The sequence below is a fragment of the Primulina huaijiensis genome, chromosome 2 (genome assembly GCF_012295235.1).
Source record: "Primulina huaijiensis isolate GDHJ02 chromosome 2, ASM1229523v2, whole genome shotgun sequence".
NCBI classification, from domain to species: Eukaryota; Viridiplantae; Streptophyta; class Magnoliopsida; order Lamiales; family Gesneriaceae; genus Primulina; species Primulina huaijiensis.
Genome location: NC_133307.1, coordinates 18324502 through 18334658, shown reverse-complemented (window position 1 = coordinate 18334658; position 10157 = coordinate 18324502).

The following is a 10157-nucleotide window of genomic DNA, read 5'->3' as shown; positions in this document are numbered from 1 at the left end:
AAAAAATTGAAAAAAAATTGAAAAACTCTACGCCAAATTTGGTGTAGAGGAAGGGGCTGCGCTATTTTAGCAGAAGCTAAAACAAAGCAGCCCCATTGGAGAACATTAACTGCACCAAAATGGTGTAAAATTTTGATTCAGCCATTGGAGATGTCTTTACTAGTTGAGTAAATTTATGTTTCACTTCATACGTACTTTTGAAAGTTCAATAAAATCCCAACCAAATTTTTTTAACTTTGTTTTACAAATATTGTCTAGTGGAATATCCATGTCTTTAATGCAAAAAAAAATAATAATAATAATTTTAATTTTATCCATTCCTGATGAGCAAAATAAATGTATTTAATTTTATGGAATAATCCAATAAAAATTTAATCAGCGGTTTTCATTTGATGTTGACGAAAAGACAGATGGTTATTATTATTCAAACAATTATAATATAATATATTTATGTACGTGTGGACGGGTTTTTTTCAAAAATAATTTAATTTTAAAATTTTTTTTCAAAAATAACGTAAAAAAAAAAATTTCAAAACTACTGTAATCCGCACTTATGGAGCGCGGATGGTGCTCACGTGGAGCAGCGTCCGCGCTTCGTAAGCACGGACGCTGGTCCACGTAAGCGACGAAATATTTTAGCGACGGATTATATATAAAAACCGTTGCAAATTTGCGACGGTTTTTTTAACTGTCGCTAAGTTTGAATCAGCGACGGGTTTTAAACCGTCGCTAATATTAGCGAACCGTCGCTAATTTGAAATACCTACCTCTTCTCACGCTACCCATAATTGTATCAACAGCGTTCACATGTACGTCACGGATAATCTTGAACTTTCAACGGCTTGCAACTTTGCAGCGTGCAATATACGCTGCGAAAAGCCATTTTTGTTGTAGTGAAGGCAGAGAAAAACAAACAAGAAATTAATCAAGACTGGAATATCTAAATTGAATGTTGTTCATTTTCCTCAACATCATTCTGTGGTCGAATGTCATGTACAAGATCCTGCGGGACCAACATTAAGCAAATTTGTAAAACTGTGTATGTTCGACCAAGACGTAGTCTTAAAATCCTGTTGACCAAACAAATCAAAGTCAGTCATTTGTGAATCACTGAAAAAACTAGGTTGAATAGTAGAGGTTCCCGAAAAAACTTATTTTTTAATGGACAAATATCATGCAAATCTACCATTCTCGCTTGTGGTTTCAAGTTAGGTGAGAAGATATTATTTTTGGCAGCCCAAAATCGTAAATGAAAATCTACCACTGTCGCTTGTGGATTCTGGTTAGGTGAGACGATTCATTTTTTACAGCCCAAAATTGTAAAAATATTTTACTCAACAAAAATCGTAAAAATTGTTATAAAATGAAAATTGCCGACTTTTTATATTGAAATGGTAATAGAAAATGTAGTAAAAAATAAATATGAAATATGAAGTTGGGTGGTGAAATGATTTTTTTTAAAAAAAATTATAAAAAAAGTTTAACCAATATTCTAAAAATTTGCTAGTCTAATGAGTTTAACTTTGATTATAACTAGGTATTTTGCAAACGCGATGCGTGTGTGTACAGTTTTTTTTTATAATTATCAAATAAATAAAGTGAAATTTGACAAATTATCGAAAGACTAAAGTGTTATTTAAATTGTTGAAATTAAAAAAATATAAAAACAAAAGTGTTTATTGAAATTTAAAAAAAAAAATAGTTGACGATAATTATTTTACAAATTTCTCCCACTATTATATCTTCATACTTACTACTTTTTATGATGAATAAATTATATTAATATACAAAATATTTTTGTAAACAGTTTTGCTAATATAATTATCCTAAGACTTTTTATCCAATGAAAATAATGCATCAAAATGTAATTTTATATAAATTCAGTAATAAAGAGTGCTTTTTGAAAAAAGTAATCTTAATTTGACTTTGTTCTATGAAAAGTATTATAGTATTATAGCATAGCTTTTCATCATCATATGTAAAAAAAGCATATAAAGGATTGTTTANATATATATCGTGCAGCTCTTTCGATTTATAATTTAAAAACTGATGATTAAGGTTCTTGGATTGATGGTTTAAATTTTAATTAAATGTTTTTATATGAATTTGAATATGTTTATTGATAATTTAGGGAAAAATTAAAATTTTAGTACTCTGGCAATTTGTCAAATTTAGTATCCATAAAATTTTTGGTTTTTGTTTTTTTGTTTTGCATGAAACCATTAAATACATCGAATATAATTTATTTGACACTGATTCTCTTATATGTGCCACATATAGCGAGAATTAAGGTTATATTACTTAAATTAAAATTCATCCAATAAAAAAAAAAGAAAAATAAAGCAAAATTACTCTGAATACTTTAAAATGAGAGGAAAAATAGTTGTCATTTTCCTTTACTTATGTTTATGTGTAGGCAGAAATTTGTGTGAGACGGTCTCACGGGTCGTATTTTGTGAGACGGATCTTTATTTGGGTCATTCATAAAAAAATATTATTTTTTATGCTAAGAGTATTACTTTTATTGTTAATATCGATAGAGTTGACATGTCTCACATATTAGAATCCGTGAGACGGTCTCACATGAGACCCACTATTATGTGTATATAATGTGTATATTATAAGAGTTACTTTTTTCATACAAACCACGTAAGTGAATATCGATATCAAATAAATAATATTAGTTGGATTTAGTGGTTTTAGGCGAAAAAAAGCCTAAACAAAAAAATCCAAGTACTGGATCAAAGCATTTTTTGGATTTAATTTATCTATTAAGTTGTTGTCTGATATGGTTAATCAAATTAATATAGATCGTTCAACCAATGATTGGCTCACACCAATCATCATATAATAAGTAATAATTACTATTACTATACATAAACGATTCTTATACCTATCGATTTTATATGGTTCATGCACATCCTTGTCTTTTCATTTTAGGAGTCAAACGTTAACTAATATGCTTACTCACAATACTATAGGATCTTAAAAATTTAATATCAAGTTACAATTTTAATAACAACTCCATTATTTTAGTTTTAAGAACCGAAATTGAATCATAAGCCCGTGGTTCCAGTTCCGAAGATTTCGTCATTGAGAAGACGTGCCAATTGTTGGAGCATAGTTTTCTCACATCCAGCTGAAATTTTAAATTTTATTTTTGACGCTCGAAACTTTTCTTGGATATCGTATGTATTTAAAATTCATAGTGTGATTAGTATTTTTACATTCGAGTAAAATATGATAGACACAAAATTAGTCCGGTATTAGCGGATGTAACCTTTCTTGTATATCTTTTCAAACAAATCTCCCGTCTTTTGATCGTCAAATCAAGTCCATGATCGAAAACTATGTTCTTTGTTTGGATTGCAATATAAATCACAAACAATTTGTATGTTGAGACTAGGACACTCGAATTTAAGAAATTCGGAGTTGGTGCAGTGGCAACAAGTGGCGGTGCGGAAGTGGTCTTTGCCGAAATTTTTCTTCAAATATTTTTTGATGGCAGAAAAATGTTTGAAGGAGAGAATGAGGTTTTGTGTAATTTTAGGTGTTATAATTATGTTAGGTTATCAACTTTTGATAAAATATTTATTTAAAAATTACACATGTTGTATGCCAGTAGAATTCCTAATCTTAGCCTTATTAGGATTCTTAATTTTCATTGATTAAAATTTTCATATTATTATTATATTATGTATTTATCAATTTTTGATGATGTATTATATATTTACTTTTTATATACACATATTTATATCTCCATATAAAATATATATATATATATATTTATATATATATATAATATTAATTAATACAATATCTACACGTGTACATTTATCATATGCACATACATATTAATTAAAATTAAATAATCATTATTTAATTTTTTTTAATTAACTTATACTTTAATTAATAACAGACCCCTCTAAAAAAATTTATGCTAATTTTGTACATATTAGTAGTCATTACTACTAGTATTGTTATTTAATTAGTAAATTCAAAATTCACTAAATAAATAAATGTGAACTTATTATAATCCTGATCGATGATCCGACAGTATCGATACACCAATGATACAAATTCTGTTCATATAATGAAAATTGAAAATTTCAAAAATCAAAATTTTCACTGTCCACATTTGACAACTGCCAGTTTTGTGAAATGCTTTACCAAAACAGACAGTTCTAATATTCTTCCTCAATTATTAGCTAAGCTAAGCTAACTTCTACTTTTGTCATCTTATGGAATCTACTTATAAATTCATTTATAAGCAATCTGTTTGATCTCCGTCAAACTACAATCGTCAAATTCAACTCCTTGAACTTTGACTTACTCAACGGGAATACAAAATTCGATACTTGTGTGATCCTCAATGATTCATGGATACTGATAAGCCCAAATCTCATAGAGATTTAGGGATTTTATTTGTGCTTATCTAGACTTTTTATCCCTAATTATGTGCTTAATTGAATTAATAATTGTAGATTTGAATAAAAGAGGAAAAATGATTAAATTTGGATATAAAATAAATTTATAAGACTTCAAAGGGAAAAATAACAAAAGAAAAGAAATAAAATATTTTATATTTTATTCCTTGATGATGTTGAAATTTTGGAAAAATCTATGTAAATCTTGATAAAGATCTTATCTACATTTTTTTTACTTGACATAAGCTTAAAAAGATTTGAAGGATGAGGCCCATTGAGGAGAATAAAAGGAGGCGTGAAGGCAGAATAGAAAAGGGATGCGCAAAAAGAGAAAAAATCAGCGCGGAAGAGAGAGACAGAGAACAAAAGAGAGAAGAGGCAGAGACATGAAAAGGAGGCGCAAACAGAGAAAAAATTCAGCGCGGAAGTGAACAACAGGGAAGGGAAAAAGGAGGAAGAGAAGGAGGTAAAGAAGAAGCACATATGAGGAGAGAGAAGAAAAGAAAGAAGAAAGGAGAAAGGAGAAAGGATAAAGGATAAAGGAGAAGAGAGAGGCACATGAGAGAAGCGTACAGAAAAGGAGGCAGAGGAGAGAGAAAGGAAGAGAACATAATATTACAATGAAGACATCAACAGGGAGGAAGACAGAGACAAAAGCTGGAGGAATTCCTCATCACACGCCACAAATCACTGAGAATTCCTTTCACTCATCCTTAATTTTGTTTTCTTCTATGAACTTAAATATGACTTTTCACTTCTATTTTGAATTCATGGAATAATTTTCTTTAGGCTAAGACCACAATATGGCCAAATAATATTTTGTTTGATATTTGGTTTATTTTCAATATATTAATTTTCTCGATTTTAATTATTGATTGATGTTAGTTTAATATTTCTTGTTAATAACATGATCAACTATTTACATGTTTGTAGATTAATCACGAATCGGAAGATGATTGATTAAATATAGCAACAAAGACGTCATCAACACATGGTTAAACTGACTATAAATAGTATTCGGTTTCAGTCACTACAAAAAAAGGCAAAAGACAACGGTTAAAAACTGTTAGACATAACTTAATTGTGGCGATGAGCAATGAGATTTAAAATCAGCAGATCTTTAGGCAATATAAAAGCAGTAGTCTTCAGCTAACGAAAACCAGAAGCAGAACTTAAAGTTCTAAGATAACCAGAAGCAGAACTTAGAATTCTAGAAAAACAGAAGCAGAATTCAGTCCAAACCGAAGTAACTTAACGTCTTTCGCATAAACAGAACTAGCCTTGAATGTTACCGTTACTTTATCAAGTACTAGCATTAATTGCACCATTAATGCTGTATGAATCTATTTATTACGTCTTACCAATTTTGGTATAAAACAAGACTGATTGTTTTGAAGCTTTTCTGCAGGACCTATTTTAGGTATTAAAACTGAATATATCAGAAGTCAAAGAAGTCGTTTTGTTTATAGACGTTGGGATCAAAAACTTCTATAAATATACAAGAACAACGTTGATAAAGATTTGGGGACAATACTGATTACAATACTAACAACGTTGATCTGAGCACAAAACTCTCTTATCTCACAAAAAGCTCGACATACAGAAAAATAGCACATGCTTCATAGCATATATCTGATCGGTTGAAGATCATCTTGTGCTGCTATTTCTCATACTCTTCATAAACAGTTCACACTATTCATATCTTGTTGAGAACAGTTTGTAATCTGGAAAAGAGTCTTTTCCAAAACTTTGATTATATATTATCGTGTTGATACACTAAGAGTTTCAGTAGGCAGAGGGTAAGTCCTGCTGAAGTGGGTGTGTACGAGTGTGTATTGTAAAATCCAAAGTCTTTTAGTGATATATTCTGGAAACAGAAGAAGGAGAGACGTAGAAGATTTTATCTTCGAACTTCCATAAACAACTGTTGTCTACTGCCTACTGTTTTTATCATTTCAATTACTGAACCATCAGATCGTTTCTGCACTATTCTGTGATTTTTTGGTTGCATACTTGAACAAGATTAGCTACAATCTCTAACAGGGTTTTAGCAACTTCAAAAGAAGAAATCAGAAAAGAAAAGAGTTTATTCACCCCCCCTCTAAACTCTACATCGATCCCCAACAAGTGGTATCAGAGCAGTGTTATTCTTGGTCTTGAAAATCTACAACAGATGGCACACTTTAGCAAGGTTCCCATGTTCTCGAAAGAAGACTTCGATGACTGGAAGATCCGTATGCAGGCTCATCTAGCAGCTCAAGAGACGACATGTGGTTCGTCATCACAGATGGTCCATTAAAGATCTTAAAGCCTAATACAGCCGTTGCTATCATTGATGGTGCGCCGCAAATGGTTGAAAAACCAAGAAGCGAATGGACTAGTGAAGATAAAAAGAAAGCCAATCTGGATAATGTCACAAAGGACACACTCTATAAAACTCTTGATAAGAACACCTTCAGCAAGATCAAGATGTGTTCAACTGCAAAAGAAATATGGGAAAAGCTCATTCAAATCTGTGAAGGAAATGAGCAGACTAAAGAAAACAAGTTGTCCGTGGCCATGCAAAAATTCGAAAATCTGAAAAATGAAGGTCGGAGAAACTCTAAACGAGTTTGATGAACGTTTCAGTAGTCTGGTTAATGAGCTAGCAGCTCTTGGTAAAGACAATGGCAACAGAGAAATAACGCTCAAAGTAATGAGAGCATTGCCTAAGGAATGGGACGTAAAAACTATGGCCATGAGAGTATCTAGAGATCTGAACAAATTAGAACTGCATGATCTATTTGCAGACTTGAAAGCATATGAATTTGACCTGGAAGTACTAAGTGGAGAAGAGCCATCATCGAGTACACCTACCAAGGCTCTTGCTGCTACCGCTGTTGCTCCTGTTACAGTTGTGCCAAATGTATCACCTACTACTACTACTGAAAGCACATCTGATAGAACTGCTGAACAGATCAGCAATGACGCAATGTCTTTGTTTGTGAAGAAATTCTCTAGATTCATGAAGAAGAACAACAGAACGTATCAGAATCCTAACCGAAATTTTAAGAAGGAATCACCATCCGGTGAAATGGCATGTTTTAACTGTGGAAAAATTGGTCACTTTATTGCTGATTGCCCAAAGCCCAAAAAGGACGAAAGGAAGAAAAAGGAGCACAAGAGGAATGATAAGAAATCCAGAAGAGATCGCAAAGCAATGGTTGCTAAAGAAAATAAGTCCAAGTGGGCATATTCTAGCTCTGAGTGTTTTGACTCAGATGATCATTTAAGCGACAGTGATGCAGAAGAAGTCAAATGCCTTATGGCAGATACCGAATCAACCTCAACATCTGGAGAGGTATTTGATTTTAACTCAAATGAATTTACACGAACTGATTTGGTAAATGCACTGCATGACATGGTAGAAGAGTACTCAAGACTTTCTCAATCATTCGAGGAAGTTAAGACCGAAAATCAAAATTTAAAGGATCAAATCAGTAAGTTTACTTGCTTGCAAGAAAACAGCTGTAGTGATCTGAAAGTTGAGATAAGTAAGTTGAAAACTGAGAATGAGAGAGTAAATGCAGAATACCAAACAATGAGATCTGAAAGTCAGAAGCTATCACTACTGGTAAATGCATGGAACAAGTCTTCTGTTTCTTTGGATAAGATGCATGAGTTACAGAAACAATCTGGAGACAGAAGTGGTCTCGGTTTCAGTAACAATGAAAGCACTTCAGAAAATAGTACGAAACCAATACTGGATAAAGGCAAAGGAAAATTCATTTACTTCGTTAAATCCAGTATGGTACATGAACCTGTAGTATCGACTGTTCAAGGTGAAAAGTTTGTAAATCAGACGGACAGAAGAAACCATTATGGTCTGGGTTATGTTAAACCTGAGAGTAGAGTCCATCAAAGTGCTGGATCCAGTAGAGGATTCAACTCAGAAGGACAACTCTCTATGAGGGTTAGAAACTACCAGTACTATAATAGTAGACCTGTTCAAAAGAGATACAGACCAGAAACCAAGAATAGAAGGGAAGAACAACATTCTAAAGGGCATTATGTTACGAATACTAAACCTTCTATTGCACACACAAAGGTGGATACCCGAAGTACAAAGTCACCAAGAATTGTACAGATGTGGGTTCCTAAGGGACTGATAAGGCTTGGACCCAAATAGACTGGGTACCATTTACTAAAACTTGTGCTTGCAGGAATAGAAGAAAGTCAGAATTAGCAACTCCATATGGTATCTGGACAGTGGATGCTCCAGACACATGACTGGACAAAAGAATCTATTATCAGAAGTTATAAGTTATACTGGACCAAAGATAACTTTTGGGGACAACTCAAAAGGTAAAACCGTGGGTAAGGGTAAGGTTACTCATGGTAACATTACTATAAATGATGTACTTTTGGTTGAAAACCTATGTTATAATCTGATCAGTATCAGTCAATTATGTGACAATGGATATTCAGTAGTTTTTCAGAAGCACTTATGCATAATTAAAGATGTGGATGGATATGCAATCTTAACCGGGAAAAGAGACGGAAATACATACAGAGTTTCTTGGAATGTAGATCATATTAATGTTCCTACGTGTTTAGCTGCATCTCTCAGTGATAAACATTGGTTATGGCACAAGAGATTGAATCACCTAAACTTTAAGTCAATCAATATTCTCAAAAAGCAGAACATAGTTGACGGTTTGCCTGATATTATTTTCGTTAAAAATCACGTATGTTCTGCATGTCAACTTGGTAAACAGATAAGATCCAGCTTCAAGAACAAAGGTAGTAAATCAACTTCAAGATGTTTGGAATTATTGCATATGGACTTATTTGATCCAATCCCTTTCATAAGTTTAGGGGGAATGAGATACACTCTTGTTATTATTGATGATTTTTCCAGATTTACTTGGGTAATATTTCTTGATGGAAAAGACCAGACCAGTGGCCTTCTGATCAAACTTCTGAAGAAAATTCAAAATGAAAAATCAGTTTTTGTTATTAAAATCAGAAGTGATCGAGGTACTGAGTTTACTAACAAGGTACTTGATTTATATTTGGATGAGCAGGGTATTCATCATGAGTATTCAGCTGCCAGAACGCCTCAACAAAAAAGAGTAGCTGAAAGGAGAAACAGAACTCTTAAAGAAGCCGCTAGAACAATGCTAGCAGATGCTAACATCTCTCAGCGCTTCTGGGCAGAAGCAATCAACACTGCATGCTATACACAAAACAGAACCATGATCAACAAAAGACATAATAATACATTTTATGAGATATGGAAAGGGAGTAAGCCTAATGTATCTTATTTTCATGTATTTGGTTGCAAATGTTTCGTGCATAATAACGGTAAAAACTATTTGACTGCATTTGATTCGAAATCAGATGTTGGACTGTTTCTTGGATATTCAGCAGTGAGCAAAGCCTTCAGAATCTTCAATAATAGAACTCTTATTGTTGAAGAATCCATTCATGTCGTTTTCGATGAAGACAGCAATGCTCATGAAATTACTAACACTTCAAATCTGAGTAACAGGTTGGACAACATTCATCTAGAACTGGATAGTGAAGATGATACAGAACCAAGTGTCAACGATGCACAAAATCCAGAACCAGACATCCCTATAGTATAACCAGCAATACAGACACAGGATGCACCAGAACCAGTAGTTGACACTCCAGAATCTATTGACACCTCACTTGAGCTTGGTCCAAATCCATCAAACTAAGAAG